Consider the following 15,405-nt stretch of genomic DNA (forward strand, 5'->3'; position numbering starts at 1 on the left):
TTAGGTAACTCGCAAACTCTTAATCGATCTTAGTTTATGCTGTCATAGCGAAAAAACATTTGACGTTGAAAAACTTCCTTACCTAACACCGCTTCCAAATATTTCTTTTATTTTTATATTAATTTAATATTATTTTTATTAAAAAACCTTTAAATACTAATTAATTAATTATTATTTAAAAAGAATTGAAGTAAAATGATCCATAATTAACTTAAATCATACTAAAAATAATTATAAGCCACGGTCACGAACGTATTGCCATTAACAATAAAACCATACCTTATATACCAATGCGCTGCCAATATTCGGCCAATTTTACGCCCAAATTAGCTACGTCACCTTTCATTTACGAAATTTAATTGTTTGATGTGTGTCATTACGTGTCTTTTGGCATATTAAAGAAAAAATATATTTAATATTTATTAAGTTTATTATCCACTCGTTTTTTAACCGCGATCATACGCCTTATAATTTGCCTGATGTTTCAGAATTGTATCTATCGTGGTCATGAGCTAATCTAAAATATATAAATATAATAAATAGTCTTCGCATAATTTTGTATATACTATACATAATTTTGTATACATAAACAAACTTAAATAGCACATATTTTAAACATATAATTTCGACGTCTAAGATACAATGCACCTTCAAAGAGCCAACATACCGTTTCTACTGTCTGTTCTGCGCTTGCAATAGAAAGAGAATATTTTTCTTTCCGTCTTTTAGGGGCTGTGAATAAAAAGCAACAGAATGCATCTCGCGTGTCTTTATCTCGTGACAAACATTAGCTACAGTGAAGCTGCGTGTTATGTCAAGGTCGTATGTATGCACACATGCACAATTTTGGGGTCAGTGTCAGTTTTATTTTTATGATACTATTATACATACATCAATTGATGATCTGTAGTATTATCCGGTAAAAACAAAATGGTGGTATCTGGTGGTAGAGCTTTGTGCAAGCTCGTCTGGGTAGGTACCACCCACTCATCAGATATTCTACCGCAAAACAGCAATACTTGATATTGTTGTGTTCCGGTTTGAAGGGTGAGTGAGCCAGTGTAATTACAGGCACAAGGGACATAAAATCTTAGTTCCCAAGGTTGGTGGCGCATTGGATATGTAAGCGATGGTTGACATTTCTTACAATGCCAATGTCTAAGAGCGTTGGTGACCACTTACCATCAGGTGGCCCATATGCTCGTCCGCCTTCCTATTCTATAAAAAAAAAAATAAATAAATAAAAAAAATGGACACTCAGCGCATAACATGATCGATCTTTATTAAATAACACATGCATACATACAAACACACACACACACACAATTTAATATATATCTTAAGATAGTAATGCATAAGGGCTATGTGGTCAAATGTAGATGAATTTTTGACTTTCAAGATACAGTTTTATCGCCTAATTTGGAAGTCAATAAGAATAATTTGGTGTATTATTTATAATTAGCCTAGCAAAAATAACTTAAATAATATAACAAATAATATATATAATAAATATCTTAAATAAATACAAATTAAAATTAAAAATAGTGACTGTACAAATCGTGGCCGCGTGGAATGATTGCAAGAATGCTAGCATTTCCCCTTTGAATCGCAATTCCAATTTTGTGGGCGAAAAATGAACCAGCCCTATTCTAACTAGTAGAGACAATGAGACGTGGTGTAATTTTTTTGATGAAGGTTTTACTAAGTTTTAGTAAGTCTTCAGACACATACACAATTTTCCAGCTGTCCAAGCGATAACGCCTAACAGACAGATGACCTTGGACCTTTGACTATTTATCGAATTAACTATGTTACCTATCGTCTGCAGTAAGCCCTTTCTTAAATAGTTTTTCCGGTCTCGTAGACATTACTAATATTGTTTTTACCCTCTTTGTTAAAGCTAAGAGTGGGAACATCAATACTGTACTGTGTTTTCATTTGTTTTTGATAGAAACTACTTTCTGAACTGGTAGTAATTTTACTTGTGATAAACTTACAAAATAGCCGTTAAAAGTGGTTTACCTAATTAAGTAAACTATAAGATTGATTGAATAGATTCAATCTTATAACTTTATATAACTAAATGACTAGAATACTGTTTAGCAACCGTTACTTCAAAACTGGTTAAGCAAAATTTCAATAAAACCTCACTAAGAACGCTCCGAAGGTAACTCGTTAAAAGATTACCAAAAAATTCAATTGTCAAAACAGACTAAGACGGAATCAATTTAACGTATTTATAAAAATATTATTTAAAATTGAGGCAAAACATTTTATCAAACCGAGCACTTAAAAATGTTAATTTGTTAAAATTCTATTCATTTCAGTTCTAAGATAAAGAAAGACCTTTGCTGGAATCACTTCCCATAATAATATCAGCACTCATATTACAAATTTTGAAAGAAATTAAAGTGATCCATCGTTTGATTTTTCACAAGAATTGGCAGCAACCCAACAATATCTATACAAATAGTTCTGTTTGAACAGAAGCTCGAAGGTACAGAATCCATTTGTTTCAATCCGACGCTGACCGGTTTTCCTATTATTGAAACCGGATAGAGTCAAATCGAATCAAATAGCGCTAGTCCCAACGGTCTCTGACCATCCCAGAGCAATACCACAACGACAAACCGGTACAGAGCAGATATTTCATAAAAAAAATCAACAAATAGAAAGTGTTATAGACTCCTTTATATTAGATTAATTGTTTCCAAGATCTTTTTCAAGAATTAGCTAAAGAAAAATTTTAGTTTTTATTTTTACACCTTATTTACTCTAGTTTGACGAAGTGTTCTAAATATTCTTATTGTAACTTGACGATTATCTTCCTTATCAGGTATCAGGTAATTTATCGGAATAAATCGTTCACATATTACTACCTCTATGTTATTTTTTATAATAATATATTGCTCATCCTACCTTTCTCGACAGCGTCGGTCGGTGGGCCGAATACTGAAACTTAGGCGAGAATAGTTAAAGGAACGTCGTAAGGATCGAAAAGACGCAGCAAGCCTAGGACAATTCGCTGTTTATATCATTTTATACTCATAAGTAAAAAAATATCGTTAGCGCGATTCAGCTTCTTTAGTTTGTATGAAAAAAACTTAGTAGGATGAAAGAAATCGTAACCTTAACCAGTCCGGTTGTAGCCGGTGACATCGCACATCCATCCGGCTGTAACCGGTTAGCGTGACAGCGACCATTAATATACGGAAACATGGCGGATTTGTTTCGGCGCACTCTGAAACACGATTAATTGATTCGCAGCACGCAATGTATCAAGGGTCCCTAATTTAACATCTAAACAGTTAAAACAAAGTTGGTCACTGACATATGGTAGTAAATCGTCACAATTAATAACATTTAGAAATGTACTGCCCGGTACGATTTATTTTATTCCGAAATGGCCAAAATAAAGGGAAAACGAATGAGTCAATTTAAAATATCAGATAATTATCCTGGTCATACTGACATAAAATAGAGGTAAGCTTTCGTTTTTTGAAATTTTATAAGCCATGTTAGTAAACTGGGTACGCAGACAGATGTAGATGATGGGACAGATCGCTTCGCGGTACTCACTGTATAGCTCGCTATTAATTATTATCTATACATATAACAAAGCAGGAAAAACCGTTGTACAATGAATAAATTTATCAAAAAAGATCGTGGGCTATAAAAATATATTAACAGAAAAAGAAAATGCATTTTTTAATATATCGCACTAAAACTTAAACCTATCTCACTTTCACGTGGACAAAGTCGCGGGCGCCAGCTAGTCTTAAAATAAAACTATAATTATACTCCTGAGAAATCGCAGCAGACTACTAGTGACAATGCTAGTTAATTAATTATATACAGAATCATGTTTGAACGGTCTCAAGAATAATGATAAAATATTAAAATGTCTCTTTATACGATCCTTCGAAGTTTCCATAACTTTAACTTCTAAGAAGTTCGCTTGTAGTCAATAATGTGAAGCTTTTTTAACTATTGCCTTCTACATTTGAACGGGATCACATCAAAGTTAATCTTGTTAAAAACTTTTTGATCTTGTTAATACTATTGGAATCAAAGTTTTCAAACTGTCTGAATTGATTTAACGTGTACTAATATAAATTAGCATTTACAGTAGAGTATTAATCAATTAATTATGTTGAGCTGGCTATTCTGTAAGTATAGACTCGAAGCTCACCGCAAAAGAAAGTCGTAAAATGTCAGAAAGTGATATGTGATATTGACCATAATGATTATAACATTTGAAGAATACACGCATCAAAATAGTATATCGCCATAAATCGGTTGTCAACATTCCACAGGCGAGTAATGAAGTGAGTTCTTACATAGAACTACTGGTATATCTCTCCTGAATCGGAAATGAGGATGAGATTCGTTAATATAAGTTTTGAGATTAATTCTTAAGACTTCCAGACATTTTTCATTTTTTAATCTTAAATATGTTTACTACTCGAAACAATAGCATCGAATTCTAAAATGATAAACATTTCGGATTTCGGAATAACTAGTTCAAATTTCTCAGACATGAATGCTTTTTAAGAACAATCATTTTTTTTTCTAAAGAAGAAAAGCTAAGATGGCAAAGTGGCTAGAATACCTGAATCTTCACCAAAGCTTGAGGCTTAACGCCGGACAAACACCAGCGAGTTTTAATATACGCAAAGCTCGTCTGAGTAGGTACCACACACTCATTAGATATTCTACCGCAAAACAGCAGTACTTGGTATTGTTGTGTTCCGGTTTGAAGCATGAGTGAGCCAGTGTAATTACAAGCAAAAGGGACATAACATCTTAGTTCCCAGGGTTGGTGGCGCATTGGTGATGTAAGCGATGGTTAACATTTCTTACAATGCCAAGGTCTATGGGCGTTGGTGACCACTTACCATCAGGTGGCCTATGCCATTTAAAAAAAAATCGGAATAACAAAATCAAATTAAGAATCAAAATTCCTAATATTGTACAATAACGAACACCTAAATTCACCTGAATCGCGCTTCGCCAGTTTTTTATCCATATTTCATTCTAAATCGTTTGCATACGTAACCGAAAGTCCCAGTGCGAACGGAAGGTGTAAACAGGGTGGAAAAGGGGGGAGAAAATTCTCACCAAGCAAATAACGAAGTGAATTTTCTAAGTAAAATGCTATTGCATGTTTTGAATCTGAGGTTATTAAAATAAATATCATTTAAACCTCTGCTTTAGTAGTAACTGTATTTATAAAGCATCACTCGAAACTGGTTGACTCGGCCTTCATTCAAACATTCAACTTGGAGATCGTACGTTAAATATAAATGGGTATAAAGCTGTTTTGCTTAAATCAGATATTTTAATACAAATATTATTCTGGAATTATATTATTGTTGTGCTTCTTTGGTCTAGTGGCTAGATATAATCCGCAGATCCTGGGCCGATATTCGCTGATGATAGATGAAAAATATCTACCATCTGATATTATATATGTTATGTATATGTACATGAATATACATTCATACAAAAAAAATATGCAATATATAATTCGATCGAAGGTTTGTACAATTTTTTTTTTCTTTGGCATAACTCTAGCTTGCTATTATTAAGAAATATACTGCCTTGCTAATCTATAATGACTTCGATTTAGACAGCTTACATTCTCGAAATGACATTTTACTACATTCATTCGCATATTATATTAAAAATATTACAATAACGAATGAATATAGTCAATACTAATATTGGTCTCAATCTATAAGATTAAAGAAAACTCACACAAATACACACACAAACAGACACATATAACACGATAAAAGATGAAAGTAGCTTGCGTTCAATAACATGGATATTGGTCTCAACCCATACGAGATGAAGATATACATATACATAAATTTTAAAAACAGAACGATGGAGAAAAAGTAGCTCAGTTTATCTATGTATTAAAATAGGGCTTAGATGTATTTGTACATGGTTCGTAGCTCACATGACCACGAGTCTACATTAGTATAACAGCGAACATCTTCAGCAGCTTAATAAGGCTAATGTGTTTGCCGTGTCGTACCAGCTAACCGCATTACGTGAAAAATGTTTTTCATTTAACATTCCGTTGTCAAATATGAAACACTTGTGTTTTTCATATCAGCCAACCATGCTACTTACGTTTTTGAAATTTCAGTTCATTTTCACTCTTTTTGGCGGCAAGACGAGTATTCATATTACTTTGTTCCGGTTTGAATTTTAAGCGAAACAAAACACACTAAACGTAAAAGAACTTGAGAATTACAGTTGGCAACGATTTATTCTGAACGATTGGCTCTGATATGATATTTTAAAGAAATATATATCTGTAACACATTTATCAAAGTAACATAATTCATCGTTTATAATTCTTTGCCGTCACACATCGATCGTATTATAGATGACGCAATTAAAACACCATGCTATATATTTCACTGAAATTAGACACATGGTTTTATCACGAAGTTTTCCTTGACTGCCGAGCACGAGATATCCCACTGTTCTAATATGGGTTAGTTTTCACACTGATTTTCTTTCGCCGAGTACAATATGAATTATACATTCAAATTAAGTCGTGATAATTCAAATTCACAAATTTATATCGTCTTCAATAAAATCAACTTTTTTTAAATATCATCTATATATAATAAGGAATAATTGACTGACTGTCTGATATAGCAATGCACAGCTCAAACTACATAGCACTATGAAAAATCACAAACCTTCCTTTCCTTACTGGTTCCTTTTACATATTATGCTAGCACTATGAAAGATTTTTGAAAACTTAACCCCTTAGGTAGTAAGGGGCTAAATTAAAGTTTGTATGAAAATCCTTCATTTTTGAAGAAAGAGCTCTGCAAATTGGTACTTAGCCATTCCGAATTATGACTCGAGTGAAAGTGGTAAAGTGCTTATCTAATATGGCATCTGTTTTTCGACATATACGTTTATTCTATTCATCGTCTATAGAATTTAAAAATCGAAGAAAAATCTCATTTACATCACGGCAGTTCTACATTTATTAGCCACGAATGTTGAAACAATACCAAGGAGAAGTCTAGAACTGTAACTAGTTATTATCGGGTCGTAAATTTGTTATCAAGATATATATTATTTTACTGGTGGTAGGGCTTGTGCAAGCTCATCTGGGTAGGTACCACCCACTCATCAGATATTCTACCGCAAAACAGCAGTACTTGGTATTGTTATGTTCCGGTTTGAAGGGTGAGTGAGCCAGTGTAATTACAGGCACAAGGCACATAACATCTTAATTCCCAATTTCAAAAAACATTCCCAAGGTTGGTGGCGCATTGGTGATGTAAGCGATGGTTAACATTTCTTACAATGCCAATGTCTAAGGGCGTTTGGTGACCACTTACCATCAGGTGGCCCATATGCTCGTCCGCCTTCCTATTCTATAAATATATATATATATAAACTAATAACTATTAAATTACGAAAAACTGTATTATGTACTATTTATATTTAACGCTTTATTTCAAACAATAAATTAAAAGATTGTAAGAAAAAGAATCACTGTATTGTTTAAAAGTATATATATATATACTTGCATATATACTTTTCCCTCATTGAATGGATGTTAAATTTTAAAATATTTTTATATAAAATAATCGTGTCTGTATAAAAGATCATTGCTCGTCATGATAATATTTATGAAAGTATTAAACGGAGGGGATGTTTTTTATGGAATAACTTATTTTTTATATATAATTAATATATCGCTGCAGCAGCGGAAATAGCATCGACCCATTTTCATCAAAGTATAGTGAAATAACTACATGTTTTTTTAAGCTTCATTCTCGTCACTTATTTATTTCCAATAACTTTAACAACTTAGATAATCTTAACCAATGAGTCCGAATTATTAAGTTAAGATAGCAATATACAAATTAATAAATATTAATAATGATAATTAAATATTTTATATTTAATTAAAAGAACAAGTTTAATGGTATAACTATTTTTCTATTTATATTTTTTTATATTGTGACCGACTCGTACGTCGTGACGACAAACGGCATAATTCTTATTGGTGGTAAATGGTCACTATCGCCCATTGTTATTGGCGCTGCAAGAAATATTAACCGTTTCTTATCACCAACGCTACCAACTTTGGGTACTAAGACGTTATGTGCCTGGCTCGCTGGCTCACTTACACTCCAAACCGGAACGCAACCACATTATTATTATTATATTGGTATTTTGTAGTGATAATGGGCGGAACTTACCCATACGGGCTTTAGAAATTTAATCATTTTAATTTCATATTTATATCCAAAAACTTGTTCAATGCAATATGACTACGTGTCTTTAATTTATACCGACCTCGTTCAAGCCTTATATCATCCAAATAAATTTATCTCATTTACTTAGCTCCGTAACAGCAACAGATAATGCAAATATATCATAAGCGAAGCACCGTCCCGGGATAACCAAAATAAGCATTAACATACAAAAATAAATCCAGGAGAAAATTTTGTCTCGCTGCAACCGATGCCAAAAATCTACGAACGTTATTATTAAATATTTACATATGTATTCCACATGATAATAAAGTACGTATTAATTTTTATTTATATATTTGCCAGGGATATTTAGTTATAAAATATTCGCTGGGAATTCGTACAATATTATTGTATACATTTAATTTATTTCTGGTATTTTTCTAATAGTTTTGACTTGATACCCGTACAAATAGTCTTTTTCGAACGCAAATGAAACTTAAACATATATTGAAGACAAGTAAGTAAAAAAAGCCTTATCGCTAAAACATTTCTTCCAGGTAACCTGAAGATAGTGGAAAGTAAATGATACATGACATATTAATATATTATAATGAAATTACAATACGTTGACCACTAAAATTTATTTGAGTCGAATCAATTAAGTAAGTACAAGTAAAATATTTCTGACCGATTTCGGTAACGGCAGCCAATCTCAAGATCATTAGCCAATTAGCCAACTGCACAGGAAGAACTGCACATATTATAGTTCAAAAGTGTGTGCGCAAATACAAGTGCACTCTTTATTGCCTCACTCTGATAATCCGATGGGAAGGCACCGATACGACAGGAGAGAAGGCGTAGGACCAACTGTTTTCCGTTCTTTACAGGAGTGTAAGCACTGGAAATTGGATTCCATCAAAAGACATACCTAATTACTTTTGGTTGCCTTGACCTAGGACTTGAGCCCGGCAGCCGGGATGGCCTCGCGCTGCCGTACGCATTAGCGAGGAGTGCGGGGGGGGGCGAGATTCGCCCCCTGATGAGAGCTCCGCCGAGCCGCGAGTGGAGCAAAGCACGGGAGAGGCCGCGGATGCATTATATCAACACGATCCCGCATCCTCTCCGATCCGTGCTGAGGACGGCCATCGCAGTGGTTTTAGTGGGTAAGAATCGCACATAACCCAGTTTCACCCTCTATGGGAGCCCGGGTACCTTTCTGAAGGTTTCCACAGCGAGAAAAAAAAAGGATTTGAACCCAAGAATTCTAGTAAACTTACTTGACAAACAACCTTAGACAAACCGACGCGGCAGTCAGAGTTTAATTAGGATATTAGTGAGCTTAATAAGTTCTAAAAAGAACCAAATCGTCGATAAAAATCACCAATGTGATCCTAGATTAAATTTTCATTATTTTTTATTACGTAATTGTAATAATCGTTATTATAATTGATACATATAATAAAACCGAGCAGTTCAAAACTGGGTGTATTCCGTGAGCCATTAAGATAATAGCTACGCGTAAGGTCTAATCTACAGCCGACGGCCGTCAGCCGACGCATTTCATTAGCCCACCTCGTTTAACCGACAATGACTTTCAAAATAAGGGTGAAAAATTATGAGCTAATTTGAAATTTCTACAACATAACATAAATTAAGAATAATTTGTTATTTATCTACATTACTATAAAGACTTTAAATTATTTCATTTAAGTGTTTTCAACGCAGCAACAGTGAATATATTATCATCTCGACTTTAAACACATTATATTGAAAATTCATATTTATATAAAATGTGACACAAAACTGACGACTATAATGATGTACGTATATTCATTGTATGTCTATTTACGGTTATAATTCTCTTATTCAAAAAAAACGTGCTTTAAAATCTATGATAAACAAAACATGCTTGGTAATCACAATATAATCGTAAATTAATATAATAAACGCTAGAATACTCACAAATTTCTTTAGATTAAAATATTTTTTTAGGATTAGAAAGTATAATAGAAGCTATAACTATAAAAATTCCTCTTAACAATGAACCTTGCTCAGAATCCGAGCGCAAGGAAGCTGGCAATATTGCAAAATGTTTGTTTTCCACATCAAAGCAACGTCAACTAGAATCCAAGTGAATAAAGAATGTTACTGGAAAATACGATCGTAAATTCTGGCCTGACAGTATTCCAAGTGCATTGAATAAAGTAATCGAATCGAATGAAAATAATGTAATATTACTATTTATGTGGGGTCTTGAAGAAATTGGTACAATTTTTGTTAAGTTTCTACTGTAATTTCTTCTCAAGGCAGAGAAGTACGCTATTAAGTTGTTTTTATTTAATTATTTCGTGTTTTTTAATGAATTTATTAAATAGGCAGTTTGATGAATGGTCCACGTAATAGTAAACATCGCTCAGAACTGTAAGAAATAATTACCATCCCTCATATTGTTAATACGACACCAACCGCAGAAACATGTTCCTTGAGCCTGTAATTGCACTGGCTTACTGAGGCTACAAAGCAATATACAAGAATTCTAAGTATTTCTATTTGGCAGTAGATCCATGGATAGTTCCTATTCAGACATGCTTGCCCTACCACTAGCGTTATGCTTCTACATTTTATAAAAATTGAGGAAAATTTATTGATGATTTGTAACTCCATTTTACCCTATACTAAATACATCATTAATTTGCTTTTTGTCAGAAAATTCGTCTCATTTTCGTCGAATTAATTAATTTAAATGGGAATTTAAGATTAAAATATTAATTATACAATAACAATAGTCACTGAATTTTAATTGAGAAATAAATTACAAGAAAAGAAATATTGTTTATAGCAACAAGGACTATTTTCGCGTGACTGTTTGATTAGGTTATTAGGACCCCGTAAAGGGAATTAATACTAACATTTAGGGTTAATATATTAGGGTTATATTACTTAGAGGAAGGAAGGAGCATTCTGGGCATCACATGGCAGGATCGCGTGACAAACGGGTCTGTTCTAGGCGAGGCAGAGCTGCCTAGCATCATGGCCATTCTCAAAAAAAAAAAAAAAAACGGTTACGGTGGCTGGGACACGTGCATCGAATGGAGCAGACCCGTCTTCCAAGGCAAATACTACTGGGAGAGGTTGTGGATGCAAAGAGGTCTGTTGGGCGGCCTATGCTCCGTTACAAAGATTGCGCTAAGCGTGATATGGTTGCGTTTAACATCCCTAGCCATCGATGGGAGGAACTGGCAGAGGACCGTGCCAAGTGGCGACGCCTTATTCACGAAGGTCAATCAAAGCATGACAATGACTGGTTAAACCTACTAAAAGAAAAACGCACTAGGCGTCATGAGCGGGCTTCAAACCCCCGCCCATCTGGGGGCGCATACACTTGTCGGAAGTGCGGCCGGAGAATCCTCTCTCGCATTGGTCTATTCAGTCATGAACGCAAGTGCCTTCGCGATGCCGCTTAAATCATCTGTCAAAGATGCAGAGGCCTATATATATATATATATATATATATATATATATATATATATATATATATATATATATATATATATATATATATATATATATATATATATATATATATATATATATATATATATATATATATATTACTTAAATTGCAATAGAAAATTAACATGATTACGCAAACTACAACTAAGTCAAGACATATCGAGATCCTAATTAACATATCTCATCTCGACTGCTATTATATTACCAAGCTGAATAAACTAACATATTAATCTAGGTCTCCAGGGTTAAGGTCTTAGGTTTCCAGGAACCGCTGCTTAATGAGCGCTGCTTTGGCTATTTCAGACTAAGCCTCAAATCCTTATAGATTGCTTGCAGCATAATGGTACAAGATAATGCAGCTGTGATGTTTAGTAGTTACTAATCCACACGAATTATCGTGAGTCATCAGCTCATTGATATAAAATCCTAGTGCTTCAAGTTAATCCACAGTTCTTAATTATGGCTTTGGATACTTCGAACTTTGTCCTGAAAAGTGCGACGTCGTTGAAAATATGATGAAAAATTTGATAAGATCTTGTTAAAAATTAATATTTCCTAGCCTTTGTAAATCTAACCTGCCGGCGTAACGATACCACAGACTAACGAAGTCCTTTTCTTTGTAAAGTGGAAAAAAGCCCTTAAGAACCATGTTAGTGAAAATTACAAGTACTGTAGATTTTAAACAAAGAATAGCCGACTCTGAGCTTAATTATTTTTATTAATATTGGAAGTCATTGTTTAAAACTGAAAACACCTTAAAGCGTTACGTCAATTAGTTGACGTACTTCGTCAATAATCGATAATTACATAAACTTTCACAAACAACTATTTAATTCGGAACATAAATAACATCTCGAAATATCTCGAAAAATAAGCTGAATCCGCAGAATTAAAAACGAAATCAAATGCTTTATATATATTAAATCAATTTGAAAATGTTTTGTCACTGTCTCATAATAATAAATTAAGCGGCAATGCTTTTAAGAGAAGATTCGAGAAATTTCTCTATAATATATAAATTATATTCGGTAATAGTCGCTGGGTTCGGACCAGTGAAGTAGGGTAAAACATTGCCGCCCCGAGATATGGGACGACACTCATGAGGTTCTGCATAATGCATGAATTAGACCGCGATTTATACCGCCACCGCACCGGTGAATTGTGACGTTAGCAAAATTAATGATAATGAAACGTGTGTCCATATTTACATAAAATAACACGTCGTATTCGTTTTCAACACTGAGGAATGTCACAGAAATATTACAGACTATATGTTGTGGTTGAAAAGATATTAAAGTAGCATTGAAGATTTTGAATATAAGTTACAAATATATATAAAGTTCAATAGTGTTTTTTCATAAAGCATCGGTTACATAAATTATGAAACAAAACTTTTTGTTATTCGTCGTATTGTTTATTCTATTCAAAAATTTGCTTTCGAACGCAGTGAATGATTCACCGAAACATTAATAAACACATATACATTCCGTCATTTCCTAAAATATACCTTAATCAAAATACAATAAAATACATTTTAGTTAATTTCAAATCGATCACTGACCTCATTTGTGTTCCATCGATGCCTTTGCGCAGCGAAGTGCTCTGCCCGTGGCAGGCTTTCCAAATTTTCGGGGAGTTTGATAGGCTCGCCATCTGTGAAAGATGATAATGGATATTTAAATATATAATAATAAGTTATAAGTAGCAAGTAAAACATGTTTAGTAGTAATAAAAGCCTGTAAATATATCCCACTGTTGGGCTGAGGCCTTATCTCCTCTTGAAGTTTGAGGAGAAGTTTCCAACTTATTTCAATTCGCTATTCAATACAGTTTTGGATAAACATATAACCATTTTTCATCCAACATATGTACGAACAAAGACACAAAATCAATTATAAACATAAATCGAGCACAATAAAATGTTGCTTGCTTGGTTATGTTTGAACCCACAAGATTAAGATTACCGTACTCTTACGACTGTGCCATCACATTATCAGCTCTTAAAATGGGTGTATGTGAAAACAAAATAAAAATCCAGGCGATTACATTAATTATATAAAAATAATGAAAGGAAGTGTATAATGTAAGGCTTTTGTTATTCTAAGAAACCTTTACCTCATTTAGAATATCAAAATTAAATACTTCATATACCAATTATAACAGATGCTTGATAAGTATTTCTTAGTAAATCTTAATTGAAAATTAAAACAAAAAAATAACTAATATATATAATAAAGTTAAATTAAATCCATTTCTAAAAACATTTTCTAATACATTTTGTAAATGTATAAAAAATCATCGCCATAATATATAAAAACGCAAAAACATTTTACGTAAATCTTTTGTCGTAATGTACTCCTCGAAACATTCTTGCAAAAAACATATTCAATTCCATTTAGGTACGCTAGTGGATACATGGTCAACAGTCCATACATTATGCAGAAACAGCGAGAAAGCAAAACCACATCGTAAATATACAGCCCGTACTCTCCAGAAAAAAAATATACAGAAGCAGGATTACCCGGGGCTAAGCAAAAAGTAAAAATGTGTCTTACATGTTATCCACTAACCACGATTGGACAAAATTAGTGGGCGCTCAAGCAAAAGCTTAACTTGCGAAATTTCTTCCCTCCTACGAAACTTACAAAATTCTATTTACTGTCCTCTTAAACGAAAATAGAGGAGAATCGTCTCAAACACCGCGACGTAAGAGCCAACATCGGTTTGAATAAACGAAACTAAATTGGCAACTTCGTATACCGGACGGCGACGGAATTTCAACAAGTTGGACCATTGCTCTGGATTGCACTTATAAAATATGCAGTTATGTTGTCTTTATTGTGCAGAACATAAGGCTTATTTTTGTACATTGAGAGGATGTTTAATTTTGCGTGTTTAAGCCACTACGCCGGTTGCAGTGCAGACATTCTTGACGAATGTTGCCAAAAACCGGGCAGTTTTCACCTCGTTCCTGCTCGCTTTATTGTTTTCACGGTACCTTGACAAATCCTGCGTTAATATGAAAGCGAGTGTCATTTTTGCCTGGCAAATTTCAAATAAATTTAGAATAAATATTTAATTTATTCTAGTTATTCTTGCAGACGACAAAATGGTAATTCATGAAAATAAATTCGATTTAAATTAAAATTAGCTCGCTGTTCGAGCTCGCCAGATTTTAGTGAAAACAAATTTTCAATAGTTCTCACACTCTGACCTCATTTTTAAATTATTTGTGAGTGAATTAGTTAAAATATTTCAAACGATTTACGGCCTTTAATATAAAACACTTTTTTTATTTATCTTTTCTCATTGTACACATTATAAATCATATCAATAAACAAATCGTCAATATTGCTATCAATTAATCATAACGACTTTCCAGACTAAGGAAGCAAAATAATAAAATGAATAATTAACGCGCGTGTATGCGCGTGTTAATTATTCATTATTTTTATTAGAAGTGACTATAAAAAATTTGTAAGATAACGTTTGCAATAAAAAGTTTCTATGTCTAATACAAATGAAATTGAAAAGAACGTTCCCGTATACGCAATTAACAAATAATCATCAAAAGTGTTTCTACAGACACACGCTCACACATAAAAAAATATATGTATACACAGATGAATTGAGGAACTCCTAC

This window comes from Nymphalis io, chromosome 15 (assembly GCF_905147045.1).
Source record: "Nymphalis io chromosome 15, ilAglIoxx1.1, whole genome shotgun sequence".
In the NCBI taxonomy this organism is placed as follows: domain Eukaryota; kingdom Metazoa; phylum Arthropoda; class Insecta; order Lepidoptera; family Nymphalidae; genus Nymphalis; species Nymphalis io.